The sequence below is a fragment of the Erinaceus europaeus genome, chromosome 20 (assembly GCF_950295315.1).
Source record: "Erinaceus europaeus chromosome 20, mEriEur2.1, whole genome shotgun sequence".
In the NCBI taxonomy this organism is placed as follows: domain Eukaryota; kingdom Metazoa; phylum Chordata; class Mammalia; order Eulipotyphla; family Erinaceidae; genus Erinaceus; species Erinaceus europaeus.
In genome coordinates this window covers 31,613,420-31,626,597 of record NC_080181.1, presented here as the reverse complement: position 1 = coordinate 31,626,597, position 13,178 = coordinate 31,613,420, and the positions used below count along the sequence as shown (strand labels likewise).

The 13,178-nt window shown below is 41.3% G+C and overlaps 1 protein-coding gene across 3 annotated transcripts in view; it reads left to right on the top strand.

The window, feature by feature from the left end:
• Positions 1-13,178, top strand: part of OPCML (opioid binding protein/cell adhesion molecule like) — a 1,572,985-nt gene that overhangs the window by 1,330,315 nt on the left and 229,492 nt on the right. The window lies entirely within an intron of this gene.

Below are 13,178 nucleotides of genomic sequence, written 5' to 3'. Positions count from 1 at the left end.
TCCAAGTTCAAGACCCTGGCTTCCCACCTGCGGGAGGGAAGCTTTGCAAGCTGTAAAGCAGGTCTGCAGGTGTCTGTCTTCCTCTTTCCTTCTCTATCTCCTCCTATGCTCTCAATTTCTCTCTGTCTCATCCAATAAAAATGGGGAAAATTGACTGCTAGGAACAGTGGATTCATAGTGCCAGCACTGAACCTCAGTGATAACCCTGGAGGCAAAATAAAATTATATGGAGGACTTGTAATTGGTGATGGGGAGAATCCAGTAGGAGGAAACAAGAAGAAGAGGGGTAATGGGGGGGGGGGGGACATGGAGAAAGCAATTAATTGGGTGGAAAAGCAGAACTGGCCTTGGAAGCATAAATTGGACAGTGGCTGATTGAACATAACACCTAGGGGAGGGTTAGTAAGGCTTAAGGAATGGGGAAAAAGTGCTTGGAGTGATAGTTTAGAAACTATGAATGTTTTCCCCTACTTGGTCACAGATATGGAACACAACCTCCATTTTCATCATGTCTATTTTGATAAGCTAGTACACTGACTTTGCTGAATGGACTTCTCTGTATGTTAAATGGAAAGGTTATGTTTGATAACATGTTTTACTTTTAGGAATAAAGAACTGTGTATTCCTGAAGCTATTTCAGGAGATTATTTGCTCTTCCATCCCATGCAGACATACCTACATACTGCATGCCAGCATTTGGTTTTCCAGAATCCTTCCTTGTCCTGCCAGCATACCATGATAATATGAATTCCTTCTATTTTCTGAGGTAAAAAGTATGTCTGTTTTTAAATTTACTGTAAGGTGTTGGATAGCACTGTGTCTCCAGTCCTATCAAAGGCCATTTATCTTTGCTTGTTTTTCAACATTTATAGGTACTACTAAGCTGTATTTGAGAGAAATACCTGGGGTGGATAGGTGGTGGTGCACCTGGTTAAGAGCATATACTACAGTGAGCAAATACCCAGGTTCAAGCCCCTGGTCCCCACCTGTAGGAGTGGTGTAGAGCTGCAGGTCTCTCTCTCTCTCTGTGTCTCTGTCTCTGTCTCTCCTCTACCCTCTACCTCCCCCTCCCCTCTCAACTTCTCTCTGTCTCTATCCAATAATACATAAGTAAATAAAGTTTAAAAGAGAGAGAGAAAAAGATATAGAGAAACACCCAAGATTCCAATATTCCTTCCACCCAAGAGAATGCTCTTATAGGCAAAGGCTTAGGTACATAAAATCAATTAGTTGGTTTTATTTTGTTTTTATTTGTAGACATGTTTTGAGTTTATGCTGTTCTTACAAAAGCCTGAAAATCTAGCTGTCTTAGAGGGTTGCTGGAATTGATCCAAGACTCATGAAGATACCCTGATTAGATTTTTTGAAGAATGAGATCCCAATTCTGTAAAAGGGCACACATCCTATGCATAAACTGGCAAAGATTTACCCAATATGCTACTTATTTGTTTGTTTTCAACAAACACACTAGTAGCACCCCTTTGCTTTTCTTCAGGATAATAGCTATTAGCCAGGTCTTATGAGGCTCTTCAGGAGACCTAGATGTGCTTAAAGTGGAACATCCTTGGGCAGGAGCTAATCCTATACAGTTCCTCTGTAAGAAAAAAAAAGGATTATATTCCTCCAGTTTCCTTTCATCTGTTCTGTACTGTTTAATTTGGAGTGGCCCTATTGGAAGTATGATATTGTTCAGGTGTAAGCTTCTAAATGTATTGTTCAGTCACAGATTTTTCTGTCTTCTGGCCAGCTGTCCATCACAAACTGAGATGATGCATGAAACCATTGGAAGGTCAGTTCTGGAGTATAGTTGGCTCTGAAGGGATGGGCTTTCCCACATTAGAATCAGCATGGAGTAGGAGACCAGACTGCAGAATGCAGCCATCTAGCAAGACTATGCTAGACTCCCTACACATACAGTTGCCCTGACTGGGAGGGAGACATTTCCCTAAGCTTCATCTCTTCTTGGTTGCCTACAACCCTGAGCCTTCCTACACATTGTCTGTTTCCAACTTAACCTACTTTTGGATTCCTGAAATCTCTGATTGTGTGTGATCACTCATTCCCACTGTAATATACATATTCTTATCATTTGTCCTCTGCTGTTGCTTCTTAGCAGGGCCCAGTCACTGTTATGTTCTCCTCTCCTGAATATCCCTAGCTGTGAGCAAATCTCTGAACACACTAGTCACATGAAGCTGGAGGAATAGAAGGTGAAGTAGAGTGGATCAGTTTGCCACCTGGCTTGAACCACAACACTGAAAGCTGTTTTCACCTCTCTGACTTCCATCAGTTATTTATATCACAAACTTAATAATTAGTAAGTGCATGTTCATTGTTGAGTGCATAGTGAATCCATGCAGAAAGTTAACATCCCCCCAGGGTTTTTCAAGATGAAAAGATGTTTTGAGTGTGGACAACACTTTTTTTTTCCCAGATAATTTAATGGCAACGTTCTTTTGTGAACCTCAGCCTAAAATCCTTCCTGGTGAAAAAAACTCAGTCCTATTAATTTGTTTTTTTGCCCTCATTAAACATGTAAATAGCTGGCTACCATATCTTTTAGTAGCCATAGAGAAACTTAGAGGAAATAATTATACACTTTTTTTTTTGATAGCATAAGTAATTTGATGCTAAGGACAGATATTCTGAGCTTTGAGGGGGATTTTTCTCCTTCAGTAATAAAACTAGTGGGTTTCATTTGGTTCCTGCATGTTTTATAATAAAATAAAAACCTTGTCCTCAAATAATTTAAAGTCTACTTAGGATCAGAAGAAAAAAAAAGAAAAAGAATATTCATTCCATATGGTTAGTAATCATTTGTGCTGAGACATTCTGAGAAAAATGGCAATAGGAGATTTGGTGGAAGGCCTGAATATTTCAAGTGGCATTTAGCACAGAGGCTGTATAGAGAGGATTTGAGCTGAACCTCGGTGGACTTGGACTTCGGTTACAGAAATGGGAGGTCACAGCCTGGTGAAGAATCTGAACTTGTAAGAATTCTGCATAGTTTCTCTTTCTTCCTTCCTTTCTTTCTTTCTTTCTTTCTTTCTTTCTCTCTTTCTTTTGATAGAGGCAGAGAGAGACATCACCCAAATTTTACTCAATGCAGTGGGAGCCAGGCTCAAACCTGAGTTTTGCACATCCAAAGTAGCACACTGTCCACATGAGCTATTTGCCATACCTGCATATTCACTTTTGTGGATCCCTTCTGAATGAAACATGGCGCCTCAAGACGCTTAGTCATATTAGTCAAATTAAGATGACTATATAATGCTGTTAGACACAGCAACTACCTCCATTAAAAATAATCACTCCTTCCAACTTTACATGTAAAAACAAAATGAGTTAGGTCTTTATAGAAACCCACAGAAGAAACACCACGGAGTTCTCATTAAAATAGGATGCTAATTTCCAGGTGATTCTTAGATGTGGCACTGAAACAAAAGCCAATCTTGAGAGCCTGGCATGAAAGTAGCAAGAAAAGAGAAGCCGCCAGGTGCTGAGCACCTTTAACTGGGAACTTAGTTTGGAGGGAGCAAAGAGATCAGAGAACAAAGCCAGAGGAAGGCAAGACTCATTCTGAATACCCAGTGATCAAGCCGCATTCATTTCCTATGTAAAATGTTTTCTTATCTCCAGGATCCAGGGAGGTCGAAGTGGACAACTTTGTACAGGACAGATTATGAATTTACAGTCATCCCCTGAATTTGAGAAGTAATTAAAGCATTCCTAAAATTACAATTCCCAAACGAAGTGTCTGCCCAGAGACTCCTTCAGAAATAATGATGTGGTTTTGTTGACAGCAAATAATGACATAGATCATGGTGCCTCTCCTTGCTGGCTGGCATTCCACTTCTGGGAGGCTTTTTTTGGTGCAGACCTTGCATATGCTACTTCCTCTGGGATCCTTTCCCCAGAACTCTTTGACAGCCAGCTGTTCCTCTTCTTCTTCTAGTGTTTGCCCTTCTTCCGTAGCCAGTCAACAGCATCAGGTTGAGCCTGATGTAAAGTTTCGAGACCTCCTTTGAATCTGGAGAGGTGGCAGTCGTTGACTATGTGGGTCATAGTCTGTCTGGAGCCGCAGGGGCAGTTCGGGTCGTCTCTGGCTCCCCAGCGATGGAACATAGCAGCGCACCGGCCATGGCCTGTTCGATAGCGATTGAGGAGGGCCCAATCATAACGTGCTAGGTCAAAGCCGGGTTGACGCTTGCAGGGGTCTGTGATGAGGTGTTTGTTCTTTACCTCAGCTGACTGCCAACTCTGTTTCCAAGAGACTGGAACAGAGAAGTTCAGTGTAGGCGTAGGGGACCAGATTGGGTGCCGAGACGTCAAGCGTTGGACAAGGTGGGCGAAGATATCCGCGTATATTGGCAGGTCCGGTCGAGCGTAGACATGGGAAATGAACTTAGATGATGCTGCATCCCAACGAATATCTGGCGGGGCGATGTTGCTAAGAACTGGCAGCCATGGAACCGGGGTGGAACGGATGGTTCCAGAAATTATCCTCATGGAGGAATATAATTTGGAATCAACCAAGTGGACATGGGGGCTACGGAACCATACTGGGGCACATTATTCTGCAGTGGAATAGCATAATGCCAGAACATAATGCCATAACAGCATAATGGAATAGCTGTTCCTCAAGATAGCATAATATGGCCACCTGCACATTTTTTTTGTTTGCTTCTTTTATTTATTTTTTTGTCACCAAGGCTATTGCTGAGCCTCCATGCCTACCCAGTCCTCTGCTCCCAGTGAATTCTATTTATTTGTTTTAGATAGAGGGTGAGGGGCAGAGAAAGGAGGACACCACAACACGGTTTCTCTGCTTGTAAAGCTTCCCTATGGATGGGTGCTCCCATTTGGTGGTCAGAAGGCTCAAACCTCAAACCCAGGTCTTCACAGAGGACAAGGTGTGTGCTCTATGAGGTGATCTATCTCTCAGCCCCAGGATACCTGCATTTTGCCACAGTTTGAGTTCCTTATTTTTGCTGGGCTTTGTGATGAATGACGACAGTGGCATAGGCAAGAAACATGGAGCTGAGTAGCTCTCCCTCCTCTTCCTCATCCTTCTCTTCTTCATGCTTCTCCTTTTTTTTTTTTAATTGCCACCAGCCAATTGATAGCTGGGGTTCAGTGCCTGAATGACAAATCCTCTGCTCTCAGCAGCCATTCTTTCCTTTTTCTTTTTCTATTTTATTTGATAGGACAGAGAGAAATTGAGAGTGGAAAGGGAGATAGTGAAGGAGAGACAGTAACATCTACAGTACTTGCTTCACCTCTTGTGAAGCTACACACACACACACACACACACACACACAGAGAGAGAGAGAGAGAGAGAGAAAGAGAGAGAGAGAGAGAGGGAGGGAGAGAGAGAGATGGGGAGCAAGGGCTCAAACATGGGTCCTTGCTCATAGTATACTTAACCCGATGCATTACTGTCTGGGCAGAGTGTCCTTTCAATGGTTCAAGCAGACAAAGCTTTCATCTCACCTTGTTTGCAGGCAAAAAGAAGTTTAGAATAGCCAGCAAAAGAGTTATAGCCAGATAGCTACACTGTGAAAATCTGATTCCTCCTTCAGTATTTTTGGCAGTGTTGCCTAACTGATTTTAAGCAACAATGAGGAATTCCCCCATTATGCTGGAAGTCTGTTGTGTTCTGGAGAAGAGGGGGCTTCTGTGAGCAAGAACATGGTCAGGTGCACCTACACTAGTTTATAATTCAGTCGGATGTCAGTACAAATATTGTTTTGGGGAAACGGGGATATCAAGTAATTGATTCTCATGCATATGCTCATTGCTTGATTCATACAGAGCTGATTTAGCATATTCCTGGTAACATTTATTTGGAAAATGTTCACACAAGCTAACCTGAATTTATAAAGAAGGGGAAAACAAGTATGGTAACAGCAGAGGCAGCAAGTGTCAGTACAAGGAAAAGGCTGATTTCTGGTATTAGTATTCTTATTTACTCTCATTCTACCAGAATAGATTTGATCCCCTTCTCTGTCTCACAGACACTGGAGATGCAGTAAGAGGGAGAAAGAGAGCACAGAGAAACTCCACAGGCATCAAGTAAATGAAGGTTGGTAGCTATAAACACATGCAGTCATGGTGTAATATTACTACAGGAGTATGAGTGAAAGGTTGAGTGTTATCATAAGACAACCTGGAGCAGGAATAACTAGCAGGCCCAAGGAAGATTTCCAAAATGATTGTCATTCCAACTGACCCCAGAGGGAAGAGTAGGTGTGGCAACATAAAGCAACAGTATGAATTGAATGGTGGTGGTAATGGTATGCATCTAATAACCTAGAAAAGGGTTGGAGGCCTGACTATTTATATATAGGTAGGTAGCTGTGGGTTGTCTGGTGTGTCTCCACCACAGAGAGTAAGAGAGGTGACAGAATAAGAAATGAGAATGACAGTGTTAACTGGACTGTCTTGAATAGTTTGTGATAATCTGCTAGAAGGAAAATAACCTTGAAAGTGAGACTTTGTGAGTTCAGATAATGGCTGAGACCTCTCACATATTACCAAAATCATTCTGAATCTCAGTTTCTTTAAAGAGTGCATGAGAATAATAATGAATAATCTTGGATACGTCACTGGGTTAAATTCCTGGCACATGGTAGGCGGTCCTAAACGTCAGTTTTCTTTGGCAACTTTCCCTGCATGTCATCCACATAAAGGTTGGCAGTGTGTTCTACACGTAACAAGGAGATTGAGAGTGAATTGAATCAGAGGAGTCACAGTGTTATCACTTGGTTTATAAAAGTCACTCTCACATTAGTATGAAGAAAGACTTGCAGGAGAGTGAGGTGGGGCATACAGGAGCAGTTGGAAACTTGTTTACTGCAGGAAAAAAATAGTAGGGATATTACTCAAGGTCTTGGTGTTGACAGGTATGTTACTATTAAGGAATATATATATACATGGAGAGAGAGTGTGTGTGTAAGAGAGGGAGGAGTAGTGGGAGGAAGGAGAACTATTGTGCAATGATCAGAGAAACTCCCTGGAGTAATCCTGTACATCCATAGAGAGTAGCTAGATATCTTCTCAATAGGAAGCACCCTGTGGAGGACCTGAGAGGGAACTGTTTTCCAGGAGCATGTCCATTGGGATGGGGTAATTAAGGCTCTGGGGGCTCTAGTCCTATGTTATTATTGATGACTACCGATGCAAATCATATCTGCAAGAAGTGACAATCATTTTTTTTTAATTCTCCTCTACAACAAGATCATCAGCTAGATTGCCCAGAATCATCAACAACACTGAGACTGACACCCTAGAGTCTGATTTCAACCATCTAACCTCCTCTCTATTACTTGGACTTTACTGAAGCAAGTACCATAAAGCCTGATTTAATTAAAATCAAGAAAACAAGCTGCCGTGGCTGGGTTTGAAGAGCTTTCAGTGCTAGAAGGAAATAAAAATAGCAGTTCTCTATCCCTGAATTGGTCAGCATTATTAAAAAAGAAAAAGAAAAAAGAAGAAGAAGATATAGCTTTGTTTCTTTGAGTTGAGTGAAGATCAGAGATACAAGGGGTTGGCTACGGACTCTTAAGTGTGAATAGATCCACAATGGTATATTTAGGTCAGCAAATAGAAGGCATTTGAACTTTTGCTTCCCGCTAGGTACCCTGGCCCATGATTTATATACAATTCATTGACTTAACCCTTTTGATTAGGCTTTAATTCTTCTGGAAGCACCATCAACAATATGGATTTGCATTAAAGGAAACTGAAACTTAGAGATATTAGACAAATTCTCTAAAATCACACAGTTAATTCTATCATGGATTCAGACCAGGTACTTGTGACTCTGGATCTCATGACCTTAAATTGAGGCATTCAATTGAATTCTCAGTTTAGAAAGCAAGTAGTCCTAGACTGTGTCTCTGTTCTTTGTGTGATTATAAACACACAATTGTGAGCTTCTGTTATCAACCCCTTATAATGAGCAACGGAACCCTAGAATAAAGAAGCCATGGACATGACCCAATTCCTCTCAGTCTAATAATTATTTATTCTGTCCCTCTTGCTACGTGCACATTGTTTTACTCTTTAGGGATAAAAGCTTCAAAACTTGTATTTCATAGTATCCTAACAATTTCCACATTGGTTGGTCCTATCAATAATCCCCAAATTTCATGATCCCAGGTCTTTACAAGCTGACTTTTCCTCCATCCCAGAAAGCACCCTCAATTTTCCAAGCAACAGCGAAGGATAATGGACCTAATTGGCTTTTAATTCAGTCTTCAAAAACAGTAATAATAACTGCAATACAGTATTCATTAATGACTAATAACTCAGATTTGTTGGGGATCTACTGGTAAATGAAATAACTCTAGCCAGTTATCTAATTATTTGATTTCAGGATTGGACTTAAAATTCAAGTCTTCCTGAAAATAAAACTCCAATCACAGGAGAGGAAAAAAAATTATTTTCTTCCAAGTTATAAATACGCTTACTCCTGTATCTAAAATCTGATCACTAAAACACCTAGGAAGAAATTTCGGTATACTTTCCTCCAAGTTGGCTCTGAAAGTATCAACAGAAACAAATAAATAGAACAAGAAGTAATGATCATATTCAAGGGATATTTTTTTTCTTTCTCATCATGCAGATTTTTCTTCCCACTCAATATCTCAGTATACCTTTCTGTCTATTTTTCTTCAGTCCCTAAGTGCAGGAACATCTAATCAACTCCCAGGAGGAAGTCATAGTCTCTTTCTTCTATAAGTGGAAAAAGAGAAAAGGCTTAGAGACTGAGATGATGGCTTTGTATGTATGGTGGCCGTGTCTATGGGGAGATGGCAGAGAGAACTGTAGGATGGCAGGTTTCCTGAAGCTAGACCTTCCAAGGAAAGCCTCTTCCTCCTTCCCTTATCCCTTACATTGCAACATCAAATCAGCCATATTATACATAGAAAGAAGATGCATAAACAAACGCAGGGGAAGCAGACAGGAAGATCTAAAATGAGCAGCTTGGAGGTCAGGGAGTCAGAGCCCGTATGGGAGGTCTGGGACAGCTGCCATCATCAGGACAGGAAGAGTGTCTCCCCACCTGGCAGTTCACACAGCTGCTAATTGCCCATTTCTGTATATATATCCGCTGTGAACGAGGGCATTTCTATCCTGAAAGAAACCAAAAGAGCTGAAGATGGATTAAAGGAAGGCATACGAGGTCTATAAAAGTAGAGGGATAAATAAAGACATTAACTTTTAATGTAAATAGGGCTGAAGAATACTTATTACCTTATTTCTTAAAGATGGAAGAGGAAATTCCTCCTGCCAATTTGAACAGCTTCAAAGTGTTCTTGACAGCACTTAGAAAAAAAGAAAAAGGGAACCAAGCACCAGATAATGTCTGTGTACAAGTGCCCGGGGTAACTGAGAAGTATTTAGGAAGCCAGAGAAGTATGCTGCTGTTCAAATAGCTATAAACTTAGCTAGAGTTGAAAGGAAGCTAGTCCCTGACAGGTTATGAACTTGGGCTCATTCAATCAGTCATGCATTCTTTCAGCCAACACCTAGTGGCATCTTCCTATGTGTTAAGTGCTGGTGGTTCTTTGTGGATATAGAATTGAAGAGGAGGGACAGATTGCTTTGGGGGCACTGCTAGTGATGGAGGGTGCCCAGGAATAATCAGCATTCTTGGGGGTGGAGCTAAGACATAGCCAGAGGAAATAAAAAACCAAGAAAGGGGCTGGAGAGTAGCACAACTGATACAGAGCACTTATCACAGCACAAGGGCCCTGGGTTCAATCTCCTGGTCTTATCTGCAGTGGGGAATCTTCACAAGTATGGTGAAGCAGCGCTGCAGAGGTGTTTCTTTCCCTCTCTGTCTTCCCTTCCCTCTCAATTTCTCTCTGTTTCTACACTAAATAAATAAATATGAAGAGAAAATGAGTAAACAAACTAAGGAAGCTCTCTGCCTTGTAGTAGTCATTTTAAAGTCATGGCATATCATGGATGGAATACACTTGATTTCCGCTTACATTCTTTTCTTTTTTAGTTGGATAGAGACAGAGGAAAATCTAGAAGGAATAGGGAATAAGAGAAGAAGGAGAGACACCTACACCACTACTTTTCTGCTAGTGAAGCTTCCCTTCCGCAGAGGAAGGGGAGGGGGGTATGGGGATGTTTGACCCAGTTCTATGTGCATGGTAGTGTGGACACTTAACCATGTATGCAGCTACCCAGCCCCTAGGATACTTAAGTGTAAAGAAGCCCATTGTCTTAACAAAGTCACACAGCTGGTGAGTAGCTTAGCTGTGTTTAATCATCATCATTAATTCATTAATATTTATTAGTGGTTTAATAATGACCCACAAGATTGTGGGTAAGAGGGGTACAATTCCATATAATTCTGACCACCAGAGTTCCAAATCTCATCCCCTCCACTGGAAGTTTTTCTATTCTTTATTCCTCTGGGAATATGGACCCAGGATCATTATGGGGTGCAGAAGGTAGGAGGTCTGGCTTCTGTAATTGCTTCTCTGTTGGACATGGACATTGACATGTCGATCTACATTCCCAGCCTGTTTCTATCTTTCCTTAGTAGCATAGGGCTCTGGGGAGGTGGGGTTTCAAGACACATAGGTGAGGTCATTTGCCCAGTGAAGTCAGGTTGACATCATGGTAGCATCTGCAACTTGGTGGCTGAAAAACACGAAGATATAAAGCAGAACAATTTGTTTAATAATCAGGAACCTAAAAGTATGAATATAGCAGATGAGATTTGGGGTCTTCATGTTGGAAGAAGCTAGGAAGTCTATTTTAGGTATATTCCAAGAACACTGCTTAGCTCTAGTTTATAGTGGTGTTGGGAAATGAATTTAGGGCCTCTGAGACTCAAGATGAGTCAACCCTGGTTACGGTGTTTTTCATTTTGACCCCAGCACCATCACCATTCTTACTGTTCTTTATACCAGGAGTAGATTATATTTTACAAAATCTCATTTTCTTTTCTTTTTTTCTTACTCTTTTTGGTCATTGCCAAGATTTCACCAATGAAAGCTGACTTTTTAAAAAATCCCAGATAGAAAGACTAAGGAAGCCAGGTGGTGGTGCACTTTCATAAAGCGTACATATTACCATATCCAAGGACTGGGGTTCAAGCCCCTGGTCTTCACCTGCAGAGGGGAAGCTTCACAGTGACGAAGCATTGCTGCAGGTGTCTCACTTTCTCTCTCTTCATTTCCTCCTTTCTCCATTTCTCTCTATATCAAAGAAAGAAAGAGAAGGGGAGAGAGAGAGAGAGAGAGAGAGAAAGGAGGGAGGGAGGGAAGGAAGGAAGGAAGGAAGGAAGGAAGGAAGGAAGGAAGGAAGGAAGGAAGGAAGGAAAAAGAAAAACTAAAAAAGCACTGTTTAGCTCTGGGTATTAGTGGTACCAGGGACCTCTTAAGGGAACGGGGTTGATACCATATAGTTATACAAACAAGACTTTATTTTTATTGTCAGAGGTTCCAAAGTCCCAGGTTTAATCCCAAGCACCACCGTAATTCAGAACTGAGCTTTGTTCTAGTATCTCTCTCTTCTCTCTCTCCCTCCCTCCCTCCTTTCCTCCCTCTCTCTTTCCCTTTCCCAGTCTCTGTGTGTATATTTCTTTCTGTATCTCTGTCATTAAAATAAACCAAATATGTGTGCATATGACAAAAGGGCGGGGTGAGGAGATTCTAAAGCACCAAAGCTTTGTCTAATGCAGTGAGGGCTGGGGCTATGTCCAGATCATGTGCATAACAATGCAAGACACTAACCAGATGAGTTATCTTGCTGGCCCTCAAAACCCACTCCTTGTAATAGGACACTCACCAGTTTTAAAGTATCATTTCTTCCTTTCTTTCTTTCTTTCTTTCTTTCTTTCTTTCTTTCTCTTTCTTTCTTTCTTTCTTTCTTTCTCTTTCTTTCTTTCTTCCTTCCTCCCTTCCTTCCTTTCTTTTTATATTTCTTTCTTTTTTTTTTTTGCCACCATGGTTATTGCTGGTACTCGGTGCCTGCACCATGAATCCACTGCTCCTAGAGGCTACTTTTTTCCCTTTTGTTGCCCTTGTTGTTTTATATTTTTGTGGCTATTATTATTATTATTAATGTCGTTGTTGTTAGATAGGACAGAGAGAAATAGAGAGAGGAGGGGAAGACAGAGAGAGGGGAGAGAAAGATAGACACCTACAGACCTGCTTCACCACCTGTGAAGCAACCCCCCTGCAGGTGAGGAGCCAGGGGCTCGAACCGGGATCCTTATGCTGGTCCTTATGCTTTGCGCCATGGGTGCTTAACCCGCTGCACTACCGCCCAAACCCCCTGTTTTTTTATTTCTTTAGTTAAATCACTTTACTGGGGAAATGGTGATTTATAAGACTATTGTCACAGGTGTAACAGTTCCTTCTCTCTCTATGAGCAGATGTCACCATACCACACCCTGCACCAAATGGATTTCCTGTTTCTTTGGTTGAATTTAAGGCTCCACAGCCCAAAGTGGCTCTGTGTTAGCATTTTTTTTTTGGTCTTACATTTCATCACTGCTTTAATATAGCCGCCACATCAATTAAATCAAGCTACTTGTCATATCTGAAAACTTCGTTAATTTTCCCACATCCATATTAATTAAAAAGGCTGTTGTTGCCAATTACATGTGGGAGGCATAGAAGAAGATGAAAAAGTTGATTCTTTATTTTCAGGGCTGAGTGATTTAGAGTGTTGGTGTTGTCAAATAAAACAGGAAAGTCACAAGGCAGGCTGGTTTTGAGGGGGGGAAGAATAAATCTTGTTGTAATGTCTTGTTTGGATTGACAGCAGAACATTCAGAAGAGCTGCCTAGTTTCCAGTTAGAAAATTGGCCTAAATTTCAGTTTGTGAAGTAATTGGTGACTTGAGACTCTTCCATAAGGGAGTGATAATTGCAGCTGTGAGGTGAAGGAAGTGACCCAGATGAAGTGAGTAAAAGAACAGAGGAGCCCATACTAAGTCTTGGGGAGGAGTTCAAAGGTCTGTTATAGTTAAGACTGAACTAAGAGGTAAAAGGAAGAATGAGAGGAAAGCTCAAATCAATAGCACTAATTCCCTCGCAATTTCTTTAAAAAACCGAATCTAAGAAGCAAGGGAATAATTTGCTTATCAAGACAAAACTTCTCAACTTGCCCATTTTCTTTAACCACTGAAGATGGGACATG